At 43.2% G+C, this 21,237-nt stretch overlaps 1 long non-coding RNA gene across 1 annotated transcript in view; it reads left to right on the forward strand.

The window, feature by feature from the left end:
* LOC107976231 (uncharacterized) overlaps positions 1–12,382 on the forward strand; it is a 37,203-nt gene extending 24,821 nt beyond the window's left edge. Inside the window, exons 3-4 of the long non-coding RNA XR_001720007.4 lie at positions 11,188–11,307; positions 11,919–12,382. This is a non-coding gene — a long non-coding RNA (uncharacterized LOC107976231). The remainder of the gene's footprint in view (positions 1–11,187; positions 11,308–11,918) is intronic.
* Positions 12,383–21,237: the final 8,855 nt, after the last annotated feature.

Here is a 21,237-nt window from a genome sequence, read left to right on the forward strand (position 1 = left end):
CATTTCTCTGTTTTTTTTCTTTTAAAGCATTTTGTAAGAAAGTAATTTCAAATAAATCATTTCGTTTATCTGGGATGCAGTTTCCCCCTCTATAAAATGGGTATGACTCTGGCCTGCCTTTCTGTATAAAACAGAGGTATTCAAAGATCTACCAAGTTTCTGAGCTACTGGTGTATGAGGGTCCTAGGGCTGCATCACAACATATTGCAAACAACAGGAATTTATTCTCTCACGGTCCTGGAGGCTAGACATCTGAGATCAAGGTCTGCGAAGGCACTAGGGAAAGATCTGTTCCCCGCCTCTCTCCTCACTTCTGGTCGTTCCTTGACTTGAGGCACCCTAACTCCAGTCTTCACATGGAGTTGTCCCTGGGTACTATGCTCCCTCACTTGCCATTCCTTTTATAAGGACACCAGTCATAATGAATTAGGGGTCCACCCTACTTCAGTGTGAACTCATCTTAACTAATTATATCTGTGGTGACCCTGTTTCCAAATAAGGTCACGTTCTGACATATTGGGGGTTAGGACTTTTTTTTAAATTTTATTTTATTTTTGAGACTGAGTCTCTCTTTTTCACCCGGCTGGAGTGCAGTGGCACAATCTCAGATCACTGCAACCTCCGCCTTCAGGACTCAAGCGATTCTTGTGCCTCAGCCTCCCAAGTAGCTGGAGCTACAGGCGCACACCACCACGTCCAGCTAATTTTTGTATTTTTAGTAGAGACAGGGTTTTGCCATGTTGGCAAGGCTGGTCTCAAACTCCTGACCTCGAGTGATCCATGTGCCTTGGTCTCCCAAAGTGTTGGTATTACAGGCGTGAACCACCATAACTGGCCAAGACTTTGATATGTAAATTTTAAAGGGGATAGAATTCAACCGTTCTATATTTACATACACAGATGCTCCTGGACTTACTCTGGGGTTATGTCTGGATAAACCCACTGTAAATGGAAAATATTAAAAATTGAAAGCATGGGCTGAGCATCTGAAACCTGCAATCCCGGCACTTCGGAAGGTCGAGGCAAGAGGATAGCTTGAGGCCAAGAGTTCAAGACCAGCCTGGGCAACATCGTAAGACCTCCTACCACCTCTACAAAATTAAAAAATTTTTTTAAAAATTACCCAGGTGTAGTGGCACACATCTGTAGTCCCAGCTACATGAGAGGCTAAGGTGAGAGGATTGCTTGGGCCCAGGAGTTGAGGTTACATTGAGCTATGATTGTGCCAGTGCACTCCAGCCTGGACAACAGAAAAAAAAAGAAAGAAAGAAACAGAAAATGTGTGTTTGACTCACAGTATTTTCAACTTTTGATAGGTTTATCCAGATATAACACAATCATAAGTTGGGGGGTGAACTAAATGCATGCCATTTTCACACCATTGTAAATCAAAAAATTTTAAGTCAAAAGTATTGTAAGTCAGGAACTGTTTGTACCTATCTGAGGACAGAAGCAACACTACAGCTGTCAGTAATTCAGGTTCCATAGCAGAAGGAATAATGACAGCTTTCATGTGCATATAGATGATGTGTATATGTGGACCAGCCAGTGTTAGAGCTGGAGTCAGAGGACTGTGATGTCAGTTCCAAATCACCAAAAAGAGGCGAGCCAATGCCTGTGTGGCCTGGAAAACACATCTCTGTGGGCTGGCAGCCAGCAGGAGAGAAGCACAAGCTGTAACACCAAGAGGTTTACAGAGTCCCCATGAGAGGGTGGGAGAAGCACCTCCAGGCTCCCACAGGGGCCCCAGTGCCTCTACCACAATCAAAGCTGCCCCTAGCCCTGCAGTGCCCTTGGTGGACACAGACGCAGGGAGGCTGACTCACTCACACTCCAGTATGGAAAGCCAAGTGCCAATGTATTCATTTCTACCAAGGGAAGTTTCTTTCCAGCAACAAAAATACCCCATTCCCTACCAAGGGCCCAGAGCCACTGCCTCCTGACATTAATCAGAAGGATGCGTCATGAGCATGGAGTGAAGCCAGATGCAGCACGACACAGTGGCCTCACTTACCCCACTGTGGTCAAGCCTTCTCAGTGGGTGGCCCACATGAGGGTGTTGCTCTCCCCTGGACATTGGTGGGGCACTGCTACCCTCTGCCTCTGCCTTCCCTCACCTGGCCCCCAGGCTGGACACCCATTTATGTTCATACAGCCTTTCCCACAAAGGCCATAGTGAGATCTCAAAGGTCTGATTCAAATGTGCCAAGGGAGCCAGGGAAGAATGGGGGAATGGTGGTCTCTGATAGTCCCCAGGGAACTGAGAAGATGCCTCCCATCTGCCTGAGAAAATTAAGAAACCCTGAACCTTCCCCTCTTCCATATCCCCCAGCAATCCCAGGCCATACCCCAAATCCACCCCTTGGGTCACACCTCAGGGGTTCACACCACAGGGGTTCACACCTCAGGAGATCACACTGCAGGGGTTCACACCCCAGGGGAATCACACCACAGGGGTTAACACCCCAGGAGATCACACTTCAGGTTTCATAACTCAGGTGATAACACCGCAAGGATTCACAACTCAGGAATTCACACCTCAGGGGAATCACACCACAGTGGTTCACACCTCAGGGTATCATACCTCAGGGGATCACACCACAGGGGTTCACACCTCAGGGGATCACACCGCAGGGGTTAACACCTCAGGGAATCACACCACAAGGGTTCATAACTCAGGGGATCACACCTCAGGGGTTCACACCCTAGGGCAATCACACCACAGGGGTTAGCACCCCAGGAGATCACACTTCAGGGTTCATACCTCAGGTGATAACACCGCAAGGATTCACAACTCAGGGATTCACACCTCAGGGGAATCACACCACAGGGGTTCACACCTCAGGGGATCATACCTCAGGGGATCATACCACAGGGGTTCAAACCTCAGAGGATCACACCACAGGGGTTCACATCTCAGGGGATCACACCTAAGGGGTTCACACCTCAGGGGATCACACCTCAGAGGATCACACTACAGGGGTTCACACCTCAGGGGATCACACCTCACAGGATCACACTGCAGGAATTCACACCTCAGGGGATCACACCACAGGGGTCCACATTTCAGGGAGGGTCACATCTCGGGGGTGGGGTTCACACCTCAGGGGATCATCCACTCACTCTGAGGAGGTGCACAGCTATGGGAGATTTGTTCCAGAATCCAGGCAAGTCAGAGGTCACAGAAATTCAAGGGACCACCTGATGCAAGGCTACAGCACCTTCTTCTTTCCTACCCAAACACACACTAGCACACACACAAAAAACACACATATGCACCACATACACACACATCAAACACACATATCACATGCACCACACACAAACCACACACACCACACAAACCACACACAAATACACATATACCACACACACCACATAGCAACACAAATGCACACATACCACACATGCCACACACCACACACACCATATACACACATCACACACACATACACACCACACACAGTACACACACCACATACCACACATATGATATACACACATCACACACACACATAAACACACATACTACATACACTACATACTACACACACTATACACACACCACAAAAACACACCTTGCACACCACACAGACACACCAAATACACACACCACACACACAAACCACACACACCACACAAACACACCATGCACCATGCACACACATACACCACACATCACACAAAACATCATACATACCTACCACAAACACACAGCACACACACAAAACACAAAGCACACACAAACACACAGCGCACACACAAACACATAGCACACACACACACACCTGCACTCAAGTGAGCCTGAGAAGCACATGAGATGCCCTCTGTTCCAAAGCTGAGCTGTTAGAGCCCCTCTGGGTAATGCTAAGGCTGTTCTCCAAAACACTTCTGCCTGCTAGGATTTGGAAGAGAATCAAGAATTAGTTTAATAATTCTTCTAAGAACACATTTTCAAAAAATAATTATGTATTTGCACAAACACAATGTGTGTACAAAGGTGTACATTGGAGCTTTTCTTGTGTAACGGGAAAGAAAGCAGCCTTAGTGCCCAGCATGCGGAAATGCTTAAATAAATTATATTTTATCCATCAGTGAAGTACTAATCAACTGCTTTTTAAAAAAACATGATTTTGCAGATTTTGCAATGTCCTTGGAAGATTCCCACAAAATTCTTACTAGGAGGAAAAAAAAAAGCAGCATATAAAACTGTAATAAAATGATGAGATTCTCCAAAAGGTTAATACTCTTTTTATTAGGCCATTATTGCATTGCTATAAAGAAATACCAATGAATACCAGGTAATTTATAAGGAAAAGAGGTTCAATTGGCTCACAGTTCTGTAGGCTGTACCAGTATGATGCCAGCATCTGGTCGGCTTCTGGGGAGGCCTCAGGGAGGTTTTACTCATGGTAGAATGTGAAGTGGGAACAGATGCATCACATGGTTAGAGCAAGAGCAAGAGAGAGAGCAAGAGGAGGTGCCTCACACTCTTAAACAACCAGATCTCACAATAACTCACTCACTATCTCAAAGACAACAACCAGATCTCATGAGAATTCACTCACTCTCTCAAAGACAGCACCAAACCATGAGAAATTCGCCTTCACAACCCAAACACCTCCCACTAGGCCCTCCTTCCAGAATTGGGGATTTCAATTCAACACGAGATTTGGGCAGGGACAAATATCCAAAATATATCAGTGTTTATCCTTTAATGTTGCTATTATGAGGGTCTTAAATTCCTTCCTTGGACTCTTCTATATTTTATAATTTCTCTATAATATTCTCTACATTTATAATCAGAAAAAAATACAATAATTGAAGCATAAGGAAGGACCCACTGCTTCCTCTTTTCTTTATACCTCCTCATCCCTACCCTAGTCCTCCAATGGTGGAATTTTCCAACTTCTTTTTCCCATGCTTAAACAAAAAGTAAGCAATCCTGGATGCGAAACCAAGGCCAGGTCAAATGTATTTTTCTTCAGTAAAAGAAGATGCTCTAGCTAAATGTCTCTCCTCTTTTCTTGCCCCACCACCCTACTCATTCTTAACTCCAACACAGAGAATCTTGAAAGAAGCTGCAAACAGCAACCTGGTCTTTGACTGCACAATAATCCTCTAAGGTTCAGATCGTCTCATCCAGAGTTAAATTCTAACAGAGAGAGAGAGAGAGAGAGAACGAGAGAGAGAGAGAGAGAGATTGATCTGGATTCAGGCTTCCTAGATGCAGTCTATCCAACTCAGGCAGCAGTGAACGAGGAATACAGGCTCTTTCCCACATGTTTGGAACCCTGGCCCTGAGCCCTGAGCTGTGCATTCCATTTATCCTCTTTGTGGGCTGAACAGATGAAATTGCTTTAGCTGAAGGAAGTGGCACGAATTTACTTATTTATTAGATCTGCAGGATACATCCATCACACCGACCTCTGGATCAACTCAAACCATGAGACAAGCACACGCTGGAGCAGACCAAACAGCACAGACGTGTTCATGCACCCAGATCAACAGGATGGCAGGGTCACCCTCTGTTAGTGCGCATGGCAGCGGGGGAGTCTGGCCAGCGAGGGGCAACTCCCCATTCCTAGAGATGTGATCGATTGTTTCACAACTCACAAGGGATCACACAACTAGAAAGAGGAAATGCTGGTTATTGGAACTCCAATTTCCATCTTCCCAGTCCTTTCTTCCCACCACTGCAAGACTGGAACTGAGGCTACTGCTGAGAATTTAGCAGCCCCCTGGCTCTAGCCAAGTACAAAGTGCGAAATTCCTAGGACAGTTCTCTTTATTCTTCTTTCCCTTGGCCTCTCCCCGAAACCCTGCACTGCTCCCTGCCCCTCCTCTCACAGACAATAAACCATTTAATAAAGAAGGTAGCTTTGTTCCTTCTCACCTTTTCTGATAAGTCTCAGGCTGCAATGCCAAGGGGCTCATCTCTGATGAATATCAACATTAAGCTTCTCTCTCTCCCAGCATCAATCTCTTCTTTCAGATCTCAGAAGTCAGCCTCCCCTCCCTGCCTCGCTGCTCCCCTCTTCCCCTTTCTCACACCCCCACAATAGTCTCTTTCCTCCCTTGCTCGCCTCCTTTCCCAGACAGAGGCAATGTGCTAACATGTCCCCACCTGAGACAAAGAAAGGAGGCTTTGTTATACCGGCAAGAGCCTAAATATTAACATCATTTAATTACCGCCATTCTCCCAAGCCAACTTCTTGGCAGCAGGCTCCTCTTGTTAAATAGGCTTTTAAGTTTTCCCAGGGAGGCTGCATCGGAGATAATTTGTGAATGGAGACTGGGGTGTTGCTGCTGGTATAAAGAGGTGCCTTCAAGGTAACTGGGTGTTCAAAGACAAGCAGGGGGAAAGGTTATGTAGTTCCTTTAGGCTCAGATCATCTTTCGGAAATGGCCACTACTCTCAGATTCAACGTCTTGGGCACAAACCAGTGGACTGCATTATTAACGGGCCCAGATTCAATTCTTTTTTTTTTTTTTTTCCCCAAACACAAGGACAGCCGTGTCACATTCATGATGCCAGGACTTGTTCTCTTGGTTGTGTGCTGAGGTGAAAGACAACTTGACTTTAGTCTGCTGGAATGTGCCTCAGCCAGGGGTGCCCAGTTGACCCTAAAAAGCATGAGGACCTTTCACGTCCTGAAAGGTCACTTGATCTGTAGAAAAGAGCAAAGTGATGACAAGGTGCAGTGGCTCACACCTGTAATCCCAGCACTGTGGGAGGCCGAGGCGGGTGGATCACCTGAGGTCAGGAGTTCGAGACCAGCCTGGCCAACATGGTAAAACCCCGTCTCTATTAAAAATACAAAAATTAGCAAGGCGTGGTGGTGAGCATCTGTAATCCCACCTACTCGGGAGGCTGAGACAGAATTGTTTGAACCCAGGAAGCAGAGGTTGCAGTGAGCACAGATCACACTACTGCACTCCAGCCTGGGCAACAGAGCGAGACTCTGTCTCAAAAAAAAAAAAAGAGCAAAGTATTCCCCACCTGATGTGACAGCATTTCTGGCAAAAGTGGCTGGTTCCCAGTCGCTGCAATAATTCTGAATTGCTGCATTTGTTAGTGCATCTCACATTGCATTCGAGGCATCTCATGATAGCTCTAACTTCACCTGGCCAGATAACAACCCTCTCATTTCCTTAGGATAGTCTCATGAAAAGTGTATGATTGTGGATTTCTTTGTTTTTATTTCATTGATTTATTATACTATTCTTAATAGAGTCAATTTATGACCGATAGGTGGATTATTTATGCATGGTGCAGAAATGCGTCAAGAATCCGAAATACAATAACTGGTCCTGAAGCAAGAAATCCTGTCCTATATTATCAGTATACTTTCCCTGTCTTTAAAGTCGGCTTGCCGGCCAGACACAGTGGCTCGTGCCTGTAATCCCAGCACTTTGGGAGGCCGAGGTGGCTGAAGCACTTGAGGCCAGGAGTTCAAGACCAGCCTAGCCAAGATGGTGAAACCCGATCTCTGCTGAAAATAGAAATATTAGCTTGGCCTGGTGGCATGTGCCTGTAATCCCAGCTACTCAGGAGGCTGAGGCAGGAGAATCACTTGAACTCAGGAGGTGGAGGTTGCAGTGAACTGAGATTGTGCCACTGCACTCCAGCCTGGCCAGAGAACGAGACTACGTCTCAAAAACCAAAACAAAACAAAAAAAAATTACTAAGTTTATTTCACATTGTCAAAACTGTAAAGATCACACTATTAATATTAATTGCTTGCCTTGATTATGCAATTCTACAGTACTCCCGGCTCATTTTTTAGTTGTTCAGTTGTGCTCAGTTTTGGCCACTGGGATTGGGGGGAAAAAATCAACTCATTCCATTTGCCATTCCCAGTATTATAGGATAGGAAAGAGTTAACACCTGCATGCCTGTCTTCTCTACATAGATTCTAATTTTTAAATAAAGTTAAAGGTAGTTGTATCTTATAAGTTCCAGCATCAGAAATCACTTTTAGAGCATCAGCTGGTTCTAAACTCTACAATAGCTAATGAAATCATGGCAACAACCAAGAAAACATATGGCAGGATCAGAGAGATGTGTTCAAACTTGCATTCAAGGTGAACTCTGCAGAAAGAAATTAATGATCATGTGGGCAAGAGAGAGAGAGAGACAGAATACATTTCACCACAATGACAAAACATTCTTATCTTTTTAAATCTTTTTAAAACATAAAACAGCTCATCTGTTAGCCTGCTTTTTTTTTTTTTTTTTTTTTTTTTTTGAGATGGAGTTTCACTCTTGTTTCCCATACTGGAGTGCAATGGCGTGATCTCGGCTCACTGCAACTTCCACCTCCCCAGTTCAAGTGATTCTCCTGCCTCAGTCTCCCGAGTAGCTGGGATTACAGGCATGAGCCACCACGCCCAGTCTAAACTATAAACTATAAACTAAGTTTCTCCCAAAGTTAGCTCAGCCTACACCCAGGAATGAACAAGGACAGCTTGGACGTTAGAAGCAAGATGGAGTCATGACGTTAAATCTCTTTCACTGTCTCAGTCATAATTTTGCAAAGGCAGTTTCAGTACCAAAGTTGAGTTTCTCCAGTCTTCCTCTCCCAGTTGGCTCTCAAACTGTTGGGAGTCTTAGATTATACCTTAGCTTAAATGTTTATTTCCTGAGTAATACAATTAGCTCAAGAGAGGGAGAAAAAATTAAAGATACCAACACTAAGGATGTCTTCCAAGAAAATAATGTAGTCAGATCACCCTACAAATGCCACAGTTAGAGACCCACTCATGAGCACAGAGCTCTAGCAATCAACTTTTTAGAGCCTCAAGCATAAATAAAAGTAGAAAGCCAAGGATTACCAGACATTTGAGGAAAGCACAGGAAAGACTTAAACCAGTTTTTAGAAGTAACTTAGGAAATAAAGACTACACAGGAGCTAAGGAAAAAATCACCTGATTTTTTTATTGTTGTTGTTCAAGACAGGGTCTCACTCTGTCACCCAGGCTGGAAAGCAGTGGCATTATCATAGCTCACTGCAGGCTCGAACCCCTTGGCTCAAGCAATCCTCCCACCTCAGGCCCTCTGAGTAGCTGGGACTACATTTAGGTACCACTACGCCTGGCTAATTTATTTTCATTTTTGTAGAGATGGAGTCTTACTTTGTTGCCCAGGCTGGTCTCGAACTCCTGGCTCCAAACTATCCTGCTGCCTCGGCCTCCCAAAGTGTTGGGATTATAGGCATGAGCTACCATGCTGGGCTTAATTAATATTAATATTGTCAGAAAGACAAGACAATATATTGAATCCATAAAACAAATATAAGATGATACACACAATGGACATTTGGAATATATACACTGTGCTTTATTCTACAATTGCATTTTTTTTTTTTTTTTTTGAGATGTAGTCTTGCTCTGTCTGTTGCCCAGGCTGGAGTACAACGGCTTGATCTCAGCTCACTGCAAACTCTGCCTCCCAGGCTCAAGGGATTTTCCTGCCTCACCATCCTGAGTAGCTGGGATTACAGGCACCTGCCACCATGCCCGGCTAATTTTTGTATTTGGTAAAGATGGGGTTTCACCATGTTGGCCAGGCTGGTCTCGAACTCTTGACCTTGTGGTCCACCCACCTCAGCCTCCCAAAGTACTGGGATTACAGGCATGAGCCACCATGCCCAGCCTACAATAGATTTTCATACCACAGTGAGACTGAGTAGTCACTGCTGTACACTGCGATGCACCTCACAAACAGGATGATAAGTGAAGGAAGCCAGGCACAAAAGGGCACATACCCTGTGATTCTACCATAAAACATTCACCAAGGGCCGGAGGTGCAAGAAGTCATCATGGTGGTTACTCTTCAGAGGGAATGTGTGGAAAACATCTGACAAATTTCCAACACGAAAAGAGAAATAAAAGAGGTGTTATCCAAAAGATCAAGAATCAGAATGGCCTCAATTTCCTCAACAACAACTAGAAGCTAGAGGAGAAGGGAGCAATGCCTTCAAATTTCTAAGGGAAAGTGATTTCCATATCCAGCCAAATTATTGATTAAATGTGAAAAAACACCAAAGTTTTTTTTTCAAATGTACAAAGTCTTTAAGGATTCCTTCTGTGTAGAGAAAAACTCATACCACATTTCCCCTCTACTCACACCACCACAACAATCATCAACACAGAAGACTTCTGTAACAAATATGTGGACACCAGCTGGGTGTCCTCCAATTCAGTTCCCACACTGTCTACCTAGAGATAATGTCAGATCCCACAGGCTGGGGGCTCAGTCCACAAGACTGACCCTCCTCCAGTTGCAAATCCAGGTCTCTGCAACTTCTTTTTATTTTATTTTTTTATTTTTTGAGATGGAGTCTCCCTCTGTCACCCAGGCTGCAGTGCAGTGGCATGATCTCAGCTCACTGCAACCTCCATCTCCCAGGTTTGAGTGATTCTCCTGATTCAGACTCCCAAGTAGCTGGGACTACAGGTGCCCACCACCACACCCAGCTAATTTTTGTATTTTTAGTAGAGACCAGGTTTCACCATGTTGGCCAGGCTGGTCTCAAACTCCTGACCTCAAGTGATCTACCCACCTCGGCCTCCCAAAGTGCTGAGATTACAAATGTGAGCCACCATGCCTGGCCTCTGGAATTTCTGATCAATGGGCTTCAAGTTGGGGTTCCCACCACCTCCTCTATGGGTTGGATTAATTTGCGGGAGCAAATCACAGGACTGAAAGAAACACTTACTTACATTTACTGGTTTATTATAAAAGGTATTACAAAGGATACAGATGAAGAGATGCATAGGGTGAGGTAGGACAGAAGGGGTGCAGAGCTTCCATGCCCTCCCTGGGTGCCACCCTCCAGAAAATTCCCTGTGTTCAGCCACCCAGAAGCTCACTGAACCCTGTCTTCTTGGATTTTTCGTCAAACTTCATGTCAGCAGGCCTTCCCCCAGGGTATTGGGTGGGACCCTTTCTGAGGAGAATCTAAAGACCCACATCAGAAAGGTGGGGAAGATTAGAGTCCTGCCTTGGGGCAGGTGAAAGGAGGGCAGGAGAAGGTTGGAGAGATTCTGTTTCCTGAGGCCTAACACAAACCAGAATTATAACAAATGACTAACAAGGGCTATGGGACTTATGAGCCAGGAACTGGGGACAAAAACCGATATATATCATAACACCACACCTTCCTTTTACTCTTTTCTCAGGAAGCTAGATATGCCAGAAATATACCCAGAGAAAGGAAGATACGAGATCCATGCAACTAAAGAGAGAAAGAAGCAACGATCATTCCCAAATGTTGGCCAAGAGACAGCATAAGGCGACAGGTATACGGCAAACCCAGAGAGCCAGAAACCCAGATTGGCACAGGTTCAGAGGCTCTGACAGAGCTGTCTTCAACAAGACAAATTGGCCAGGCGTGGCGGCTCACACCTGTAATCCCAGCACTTTGGGAGGCCGAGGCGGGTGGATCACCTGAGGTCAGGAGTTCAAGACCAGGCTGGCCAACATGGTGAAATCCCGTCTCTACTAAAAATACAAAAATTAGCTGGGCATGGTGGCATGCACCTGTAATCCCAGCTACTTGGGAGGCTGACGCAGGAGAATCGCTTGAACTCAGGAGGCAGGGGTTGCAGTGAGCCAAGGGGGCACCATTGCACTCCAGCCTGGACAACAGAGTGAGACTCTGTCTCAAAAAAAAAAAAAAGACGGCAAATTGATAGAATACCTAGAAAGGAGATTTACACAATTAGGGCAAGTTTAGGGTTAACTCTGAATAAATTAGATGGGTGTATTATTGTACATATATATGTTTGACTCACATGTTCATATTACTATACCTAATATATTATAAACGTTATAAAATATAAATAAGAAAATAATGAAATAAAAATAAATATAAATAACAGCTCTATGATTTTCTTCCCTCCCCTTGCAGGTGCACTGGGCAGGACACAGGCTGGAAGTGCTCAGGGGTTATCTTGTGCATTTCCTGGCTGTGCCCCACAGCGCACACACAATACAAGCAGTGCCTTCCTTGTATTCGTTGATCAGATAAACCAAGAAGAACCATCAGGACTTAAAGACATGGAGCACAGAAACTGGGAGAGAAGGTCACATGTTGGTAGATGCCAGCCTCCACTGTAGTAAGTCCTGCTGGGTACCCCAAAGTGGGCCCTGGGAAGCTCAGGCCAGCATGAGGTCTTGGACCCTGGAGTTGATGATCAGAAAATTATCAACTCCTGGAAAAAGCAAAGGACCTGAAGACCATCTCAGTTACAGTTCTCCTTCTAGCAATGAGAAAAATTTACGCTTTAGAATCTTGCCTGTCTAGTTCTACATCCATTTAACATATCTGCTTTTGATGGACTCCCAGATAAATGCATGAAACGTAAATATAAAGAGATCGTGTGTGTGTTTAATTTCCTGTCCTAATTGTCTTCCACTGCCTACACAGGCTGCCAAGTCTCTTATTTGCTGCCATTTGGGATGTGAGGTTTCTCCTCATCAATTCCTCTACAGTTCCTGTAAGAGCTCTGAGCCAGAGCTGGGCAGTTTGTTCAGAAAACTTTCTCTGAAATATTTTTAAAGAACTTCACAGAGCCCTTGTTATCTAATAGACAGGCCAAAACATTGACTCCAGGCATGTTTTCCTTTCTGTTTCATCAAAGGAAAATGAAGATGAAAAGCCTTTTTGTAAGTACTTATTCACTATTAGGAAATTGTTTAAGTAAATCTCTTTAGTCAAAAATGTTAGAGGCAGTCTGCCTAAGAATATTTCAGTGGCTAACTTTAATAAATGCTAACTTACAAATTGAGCTCATTGGCCATAATTGCTTGCAACAGTAGGCACTAAACACAGAGATTAGCATAATTGTGATTATAACTCCCATTAGCATTTGTAATGTAATTATAGCCAAGTAACGTGCCAGGATGGAAAGATTCCACTAAAACTTCTCTCGCAAAGACACGAAAAGTGCATGCCCTTCCTCCAGGAGGTAGCATCACGGGGAGATGGCTCTGTGGTGAGGCCTTTAACCTCCCAGCATCTCACTTTTGCATCAGCAAAACATTTTGTGATTATTCAATATACGTGGCAAGGATACACTGCTGGAAGAAAACTGTTTCTGCTTAAGATGGAGTCAGCTTTTGACTTAAGGTGGACACATTTTTCCACCTGCCTGAAACCAGTATGAACACACACAAACAAGAACAGCAAAATGTATTAAATGACAGTTTGCAAGACGTTGGTTATCAGGCAATGAAGCACAGTGACCTCCAAGAGATGGGAAACAAATTAGTGGAGCCCTATTTTTGCCCCAGCTCACTGTCTTGAGAGAGTTTCCAGACTGTGGCACAGGAAGGGAGAACCCAGGTAGAAGCTGGTGGACTCCTTTAGGCAAGAAGATGGAAATGAGAGTCCAGGGATAGCAAGGCAGCTGGAGTTTACAGGACAGAGAACCAGCAGAGATAGCTGTACAGAGAGAGAATCCTGGGATCTGGACGGGGTTCTGTCAATATTCACACAGTATTGATCATGACAGCATGTGAAGATACTACTCAATGCCAGACGGGCGAAAATATCTGAAAGGATCAGAGAAAAGCACCCAGTGTTCACCAAGTGTCAAGACTATTACCTGTTCCCTCCCACCAGCCAGCCAGGGAGAAAACAAATTTTTGAACACTGGGCAGAATACTCATGAGCATTGTCTTAGCAGTGGGAAATAATTAGCCACAGACCAAACACTGCTCCAGATCCACCTCACAAATTATGAAATCTAAACCTGAAGGGCTCAAACTATACCCAAGCAACTTAATTGCATCCCAGAGAAAAGCTTAAGAACAGCTATAGGAAAGCAAAGTATCACGTATCCCAAAATGGTAGTAACCACAATGGGTGGTATCTGATAAGGATTATCAAACATAGAAAGTATAAGGAAAACATAACCCATGATGGGGGAAATAATTCAAAACTGACTCGAAACTGACACAGATGTTATCATTAGTAGACGAGGACATTGAGCAGTTATTATAACCATATTCCAGATATTCAAAAAGTAGAGAAAAATGATTTAACAAAAATACTCAAATTGAACTTCTGTGAATAAAAAACTACAATACCAAAAATTGAAAAAATTGATGGGATTAATAGTAGATTAGACATAGCAAAAAAACAGATCTGTAAATTTGAAACCATGGCAATGGAAACTATCCAAAATAAAAACACTGAGAGGAAAAACAATTTCTTTTTTTTTTTTTCTTTTTTTGAGATGGAATCTCACTCTGTTGCCCAGGCTGGAGTACAGTGGTGCAATCTCGGCTCACTGCAACCTCCGGCTCCCAGGTTCAAGCAATTATCCTGCCACGGCCTCCTGAGTAGCTGAGATTACAGGTGTGTGCCATCACACCTGGCTAATTTTTGTGTGTGTTTTTTTAGTAGAGACGGGGTTTTGCCATGTTGACCAGGCTGGTCTTGAACTCCTGAGCTCATGTGATCCACCTGCCTCGGCCTCCCAAAGTCTGGGATTACATGTGTGAGCCACCACCCCTGTCTGGAAAAAAAAATTTTTAATTAAAAGAGGATCAGTGAATTGTGAGACTTCAACTGGCCTAATACACGTGCAGTGGAGTTGCCAGAGGAGAGGAGAGGCAAAAGAACAAATATTTGAAGAAATGACAGTTGAAAACATTGCAAACTTAATTGAAACTAAAAACTCACAGATCCAAGAAGTTCAACAAACCCCCAAGCAAAAGAAGCATGAAACAAAACACCAAGACATATCATAATCAAATTGTTAAAGAAATCAATAATAGACACAAAATATTAGAGCAGCCAGAGGAAAATAATAAGATATTACATAAAGAGGAAACAAAAATAAAGATGAGAATAGATTTTTTTAATAGAAAACAATGTAAGCCAACAGACATCTTTAAAACATTGAAAGATAAAAACTATCAAGCTAGAATTTTACACCAAGCAAGAATATCTCTCAGAAAAAAGATGAAATGAAGATGTTTTCAAACATAGAAAAACTGAAAGAATTCACTAGCAAATCCACACTGCAAGACATTTTAGAGTCTTTTAGGCAGAAGGAAGTAAGGAGCTTCACAAATAAGGAACACCAGAAATTGTAACTATATGTGATTTTTCTTATTAAATCTATTTACAAGATAACTGAATATTTAAACAAAAATAAGAACAATGTAGTTAAACTTCATACGTGTAAGCAAAATATATTACAGCGCTAGCAGAGCAACCAGGAGGGGGAAATAGAAATATTCTATTGTGTGATTCTTTTTATTTTATTTTATTTTATTTTTTTGAGATGGAGTCTCGCTCTGTCACCCAGGCTGGAGTGCAGTGGTGCGATCTCGGCTCACTGCAAGCTCCGCCTCCTGGGTTCACGCCATTATCCTGCCTCAGCCTCCTGGGTAGCTGCAACTACAGGCGCCTGCCACCATGCCTGGCTAAATTTTTGTATTTTTAGTAGAGACAGGGTTTCACCATGTTAGCCAGGATGGTCTCGATCTGCTGACCTTAGCTCTGTCACCCAGGCTGGAGTGCAGTGGCACGATCTCGGATCTGCAACTTCCACCTCCTGGGTTCAAGTGATTCTCCTGCCTCAGCCTCCCAAGTAGCAGGGATAACAGGTGCCCCCCACCATGCCCAGCTAATTTTTTTCTTGTATTTTTAGTAGAGATGGGGTTTCACTGTGTTGCCCGGGCTGGTCTCAAACTCCTGACATCGTGATCCACCCACCTTGACCTCCTAAACTGCAGGGATTACAAGCATGAGCCACCAGACCCAGCCTCTATTGTATGATTCTTACACATAAAGTGGTAGGTCAGACAAAAGAAGACAGTGAAAAATTAGAATTATATGCTCTCCACTATAAACTATATACACTATATTTTACTACTAAAATGACAAAAAGATTTATAGTTAGTAAGCCAATAATAAAAAAAAATTATTTCAAGGATCAGTTAATTCAAAAGATGGCAAAAATAGAAAAAAGTGAGTAAAGAACAGATAGGACATCTACAAAACAAACAGCAAGATGGCAGATTTAAACCTAATCATATCAATAATCACATTAAATATAAATGAGCTAAACAATCTTGATTAACTGCAGAAATGGTCAGACTGGATTGAAAATCTAGACCGAAATAAATACTGTCTATAAGACATGCTCTTCTTGCTCTCCTGGCCCCCACCCACACTGGCACCAGGGAAAGGCCATGTAAGCACATAGTGAGAAGGTGGCTGTTGGCAAGCCAGGAAGACAGCCCTCACCAGAACCCAAACATGCTGGCACCCTGATCTCAGACTTTCAGCCTCCAGAACTGTGAAAAAATAAATTTCTGTTGTTAAAAGAAGAAGAAGAAGAGGAGAAGGAAATGTTCTTTATATATTAAAACATGGGTAAAGTAAAATAATTTAAAAATTATTTTTAATGATATACCATATTAATACTAATCAAAAGAAAATTGGAGTGGCAAATTAGTAACAGTGGCACATAATAACAGAGCTCAAACTACATAAAGCAAAAATTGTTAGAACTACAAAGAGAACAAAATAAATCCAAAATTATACTTGGAGATTTCAATAATTAGCTCTCTGATTGACAGAAGTAAAAAGAAAGTCATCAAGCTTATCAAAGATTTGAAAGTCACTATTAAGCAACTTGACATAATTGAGATTTATAAAACACTCCACCTAGCAACAGCAAAACACACACTGTATTCAAGGACACAAAGAGCATTTGCCAAGATAGACAATATTCTGGGCTGTAAAACAAGTTACAGTAAATTTGAAAGTGTTCATGTCATACTAAGTATGTTCTCTGACCACAATGGAAGTAAATTCAAAATCGATTATGAAAAGATCTCTGGAAAATCCCAATTATTTGGATGATGGAAACTAAATAATACTCAATTATATACTTGTAAATACTAAATGGATTAAAGAAGAAATCAAAACAGAAATTAGAAAGTATTTGCAGTTAAATGAAAATGAACATATAGAAATTTTCAGGATGCTGTTAAAGCAGTTCTTAGGGTAAATGTGTAACACTATATGTCTACACTAGAAAGAAGAACGTTCTGAAATCGATTACCTCATCTTCAACCTTAAGAAACTAGAAAAAGTAAGACCAAATTAAATCCAAAGTTACAAGAGTGTTTGGACTTGCTCGTTAATAATAGCTTCTTTAATGTCCTTCTAGAATATTCTATTATCTGTGTCATCTAATCATTGGTGTCTGTTGATTTTCTTTTCCCATGCAAATGATACAGGAGCTAGAAATAAATTATTTAGGCAAATAGTGAGGGTAAAGAGTCTTCAGCAAGGCTTCCCTTCTAACAAAAAGTAGCCCAAGAAATTATTTTTTCTACCAAGGAGCAGCCTGAAAACTTAAGCTGCAAAGATAGAGAATCAAGCTGGAAGCTTGCATGTGTGAATGCCAGCAGTGTATCAACAGAAAAGGGCTACCCGGGGGCCAGGCACATCCAACATGGAGGCTCCATCTTCCCTTCTCTTTATTACCAAGTGTACAGTAAAGAAACAGGCGACATGGCTGCAGCCAGGTAGAGAACCCATCCATAATACAAGATTAGGGTGGGAGAAGCCAGTTTTTCACACCCTATGCAAATGGCACACCTAGTCCTAACCAGCCTTTTTGTGCCTTATGCAAATGGCACACCTGGTCCGACCAATGTTTTGGGACCTGTATACATCAGACACTACCTCCTCAAGCTCTGCATTTCACCGTAGACTGGTGACCCATTCAGGACCCCTATCTCTGCAGGAGAGAGCTCTTCTCTTTCTTTCACCTATTAAACTTCTGCTCTTAAGCTCACTCTTTATGTCTTAATGTCCTAGTTTTCTGTGGCTGTGAGACAACGAACCTCAGGTATTTACCCCAGACAACGATGCCACTTCACAATTAGAGGTTTTTTAATATCACAAGTACTTTTGGTTTGTATCCTGAACATTTTCAGTATTATGCTGGGTCTTGTTTCTATCTGCCAGTTCTATGGCTCTTAGAATTCTGGTGTTGTTCCCTGATTTCCTACTGTTATTTATTTTGCAGAGTTTTCAAATAGCTGTCATTGTACCCTGTCCAGGGTTTCAGAGTTGGGCTTAGTGGGAGGTAGGCAGAATTCTAAGCTGGGTCCCAAGAGTCCTACCCCCTGGTTACATGTTCATTATGAGCCCCTTCCCTTGAATGTGAGCAGGATTTGTCGGTACAATGGAATACCACTCCCACAATTATTTTGCTTTATATGGCAGAAGAGATCTTGCAGATGTAATTAAGATCCCTAATCAGTTGACTTTGAATTAATAAAAAAAAAAGATTATTCTAGATGAACCTAATCTAATCGGATGAGCCTTTAAAAGGAGTCAGAGAATTTCAAAGCCAGATAGATGTCAGCCTTGAAGATGCAGCCTCTGTCAGTTCTCCAGTTGCAAGGAAATGGATTCTGCCAACAGCCACATGAGCTTGGAAGAGAACCCTGAGCCTCAAATGTGACCCCAATTGACACCTGATTGCAGACTTGTAAGAACTGGGGCAGAAAATCAAGCCAGCTGTGGTGGCTCACACCTATAATCCCAGCACTCTGGAAGGCCGAGGCAGGTGGATCACTTGAGGTCAGGAGTTCTAGACCAGCCTAGCCAACATGGCAAAACCCCATCTCTACTAAAAACAAAAATTAGCCAGGCGTGGTGGTGCATGCCTGTAATCCCAGTTACTTGGGAGGCTGAGGCAGGAGAATTGCTCGAACCTGGGAGATGGAGGTTGCAGTAAGCCAGGATCGCACCACTGCACTCCAGCCTGGGTGACAGACCAAGACTCTATCTAAAAAAAAAAGCAATAAAAGAGAACTAAGGCAGAAAAGCCTGCCAGGACTTCTGACGTACAGAAACTGTGGCTCAAGCAATGATGTTGCATTAAACTTCTTCTTCTTTTTTTTTTTTTTTTAAAAGACAGGATCTCACTCTGTTTCACCCAGCCTGAAGTGCAGTGGTGCAATCTCAGCTCACTGCAACCTCCCAAGTTCAAGCGATTCTTCCACCTGGAGTAGCTGGGACCCCACCCCAACCAGCCATTTTTTGTATTTTTTGGTAGATGCAGGGTTTCACTCTTTTAGCTAGGCTGGTCTCGAACTACTGACCTCAAGTGATCCACCTGCCTTGGCCTCTCAAAGTGCTGGGATTACAGGTGTAAGACACCTTGCCTGGCCAATCTTCTATTTTTATAGCAGTTTATTACACTGCAAAATTTAATAGACTTTATCCTACGTGAAACTGTGTCTTAAAAAAGAAATTCTAGCTACTCTATGTTTGAGCAAATGTTATCCTTTAAGTATTGATTAATACTCAATAAGCTTTCTAACAAAGCTCTTTGTTGATTTTCCTTCCTCTGTATTCCCAATATAGAATTAGGGAAATAACTTAAAGATTCAGATCTCCTCAACATCAAATTTCCAGCAGTGTAGACTCTAGCAGCTCATCTTTGTGCAATTACAAGCTGCTTCATTACTTCTTTTCCTTTGCCCTCTTGGTTCATCAAGCTCACTGAGTTTTATGAAAGAAAAGCTAATCTTGCTATATAATTGCATTAATTATTGCCACATGAGCCACTCAGCAGGGGCAAATAGCAAGCCTGGTATAATGAGTAAACTAGAAGAAGTAACCATTTATAGCCACTCATAGGATAGGCCAAGTCAAAGTCACCATGAAATGATAGGTTGTTTTCTCCAAAACATGACAGCTACCAAAAGAAAGTATAACTTTCATTTAAGATATGCAAGGTGGCCAGGCTTGGTGGCTCCTGCCTATAATCCTAGCACTTCTGGAGACCAAGGCAGGAGGATCACTTGAGCCTAGCAGTTCAAGGCCAGCCTCGGCAACATAGTGCGACCCTTGTCTCTACAAAAAATACAAAAATTAGCCAGGCATGGTGGCACATGCCTGTGGTCCTAGTTACTCGGGATGCTGAGGTGGGAGAATCACCTGAGCCAGGGAAGTCGAGACTGCAGTGAGCTGTGATCACAACACTGCACTCCAGCCTGGGCAACAAAGTGAGATTTTGTATACATATATATATATATATGCAAGGTGTCATATCCATTCAATCTGCATGTGGGGACACAGACAACACTGAAACACTGTAGCTTTTTTTTTTTTTTTAGCTGGAGTCTTGCTTTGTCGCCCAGGCTGGAGTGCAGGGGCACAATCTCAGCTCGCTGCAACATCTGCCTCCGAGGTTCAAGTGATTCTTCTGCCTCAGCCTCCCAAGTAGGAGGGATTACAGGCACCTGCCATCATGCCCGGCCAAGTTTTGTATTTCTGTAGAGATGGGGTTTCACCATGTTGGCCAGGGTAGTCTTGAACTCCCGACCTCAGGTGATCTACCAGCCTCAGCCTCCCAAAGTGCTGGGATTACAGGCGTGAGCCACCGCGCCCGGCCACGAAGCAGCATATCTCTTGTGATGCTTCTTGGAGGGAAAAGCAATCTGTAATCAAATTGTTTGAGAACTGTTAATTACAAATAAACCCCTTCCTAGAGATGCACACTTAATAAAGATGACCCAGGTGTGTGCAGGAAAGAAAACTGTTTCACTTGAACTTCAATTTCATTCCAGAATTTCCCAATCTTATTTGATACATATTCTGTTCAGGTTTTAGAGTTGAGTTCAATGGAAGACAAGTGGAGATGTGTGCTTACTTCACACAGTAGGCAGAGTCATTTTGGAAGCAAACCTATCAAAATCCCTGGAAACTCAAATGTTTCTTCCTAGAAAATATTTTGGGAAATGTGGAGCTAGAGATTTAAATTCTTTCCATGTTTGTTTATCCTGTCCCCTCTTTCGGGTGATACTCCACTCTAGGTCAAGGGTTGATAATATGTCAAGTGGTGAGAAAAATTCCAAGCATAGCTAATGGAAATTGCCACCCCAACGTCACCCCCAGCTGATGTCAAGCACTCATGCAGTCCGTGGTCTCTGCAGATAAAAATGCATCCTCAGTGACTCAAGAATTCCAGGCATTCTGATCAGTTGTGTACTGTCTCCCCAAAGCATTCAACAGACATTCTCCAAGCACCTATCTTGCGCTAGGCTCAGTGCATTACCAGCAAGCATCCCAGGCAGGGCACTCATTTTGCAAGCTCGCAGAAAGTGTGGTCATGCCAAGTAAGTGTCCAGGAGGGATTATAACTCATGGGATTCTGGGGAAGAGGATGAGCAGCCAG

Source organism: Pan troglodytes, chromosome 7 (assembly GCF_028858775.2).
Source record: "Pan troglodytes isolate AG18354 chromosome 7, NHGRI_mPanTro3-v2.0_pri, whole genome shotgun sequence".
NCBI lineage: Eukaryota > Metazoa > Chordata > Mammalia > Primates > Hominidae > Pan > Pan troglodytes.